A 1,807-nucleotide genomic window follows, 5' to 3' on the forward strand; every position below is an offset into this window, starting at 1 on the left:
CGGGCATACAAACGAACGGCATTCAGGTGAAGAAACCGAGTGCTCCTTGAATAGATGAAAGGTTTAGAAGCTCTCCCTCCCTCATGGCCAAGTTTTTTTTTGTTTGTTTTTTTTTTCCAACATAATCCAGAAAATGCAGAACCTTTGCCCAGACAGGGTAAATGTGTCACAAAGTTCTGCTTTCACTGTGTGTTAAGTGGAAATGATTAGGCAAGCGGGTAGTAAATGATTCCTCTCTGAGTTTCCTCGGTATTGGGAGGTCCTGCCTTGGACCTCTGCATACTCAGACTGACAGCGAAAATTGCGATGGTTGGCGCTGATAACCCCAGGATGCCTTGCTTATCTGTCATCATGGCTCCTCCACACTGAAGGTTGCTGACGGGGCCACTTCCTGGATACATACGTAGGTGTGAAGATGCGAGTGTGTGTGCGTCTGTGTGTCCAAGACTGATTTGAAGAAGTTAGTGTTTGACAAGAGTGGTGGCACCTGTTTTAAGCCCCCAGGGCTAGTGCCACAGTTCTCCCATTGGGCTGTGAGATCTGAACTGGGTTTGTAAAGTATGTGGTTCTCTAACCACTGTACTGTCCATCTGAAAGTATCACAACAATATTGAATGTAAACTGTAATTGAAAAATAGAAAAATGAAAGCTACTGCCCCAAGACTATGACAACTCTCTTCACCACCCTACCATTTACTGAGCCGTGTCTCTCTGCTAGAGTAACATTTTACACCCTCAGATATAGCAGATAGTTCTGAGAGATGTCAGTATCCCTATTCCACAGGTGAACAGAGTGAGCAAATGCTCTCAGCTCTCTCAGGAGTGTGTGGAGGGAACCGAAGTGCCCACCCTGCCACTGCCCAGCTGACCTGGTTGGAAGGGGCGATAAGGGAAAACGCTGTGGTCTGTTGAGCTTTAAACTGGCAGTGGGGAGCGCTGCCAGAGATTCTCAAACCTAGCTGCATTTTTAGAATCCCCTGGGAAACTTTCTAAAAATACTAGTGTTGGAGCCTCTCCCTAGATTAATTAAATCTGATTTGTTAAGAATGCAGCCTGGGCATTGGTTTGTTGTTGTTGTTGTTGTTGTTGTTGTTGTGTTTCTAACTCTCCAGATGGTTCTAAGAAGTAGCCAGGGCAGGGGCCCACTCCTTGGACTCCATGGTTTGGCCCTATCTAGTGGGCAGGTCATTTACCTTGAGTTGCCTTACTTTTAAGAGGGATTTCATGGTGGCAGCAGCTCATCTCAAACTGTGACATCTCCACACTCACAGGAAAAATGAAAGTCAACATAAGAATAACAAAACTGTTAGTCCAAGTTACCTAGTAATTCAACATTTGCTCCTCTTTTAATCAAACCTAAGTTTGTAGCCTGAGTTAGTCTATTCAGTAACTGCTTGGTGTTCTGCCGCAGGGCTCACAGAAATGCTCCTGGGTACATTGGGGGATCTTCAGGTTTTCTTCAAAGCAGGTCCTGAAGGCCCTGCTCCTTATTGGGCCTGGAATGGTTAGAAAGAAGTCCCCAGGTTACTGCTGAGGGAACGTACCTTCAAGGGTGTTAAACAGGAAGAGCTATGGGTCTGTATGAGGTTCCCATTGGAGTCCAATCTGGAAGAGAAGCTTTCTGCCAAAAGACAAAGGTATAACTCTCCAGCTTTTGTAGGGAGGCAAGCAATAGAGCCAGCAAAAAGACACAGGGTGTTCATCTGAGAGAGACAAGCCATTTTCTAGGTTATGTAATAGACCAGCAGCCAGTGTCTTTCAGAACATATTTGGGGAATCATCTAAACTTCAACCCCAATTGATAAAT

The sequence above is a fragment of the Phyllostomus hastatus genome, unplaced genomic scaffold (genome assembly GCF_019186645.2).
Source record: "Phyllostomus hastatus isolate PE091 unplaced genomic scaffold, TTU_PhHast_1.1 phas_contig_38, whole genome shotgun sequence".
NCBI classification, from domain to species: Eukaryota; Metazoa; Chordata; class Mammalia; order Chiroptera; family Phyllostomidae; genus Phyllostomus; species Phyllostomus hastatus.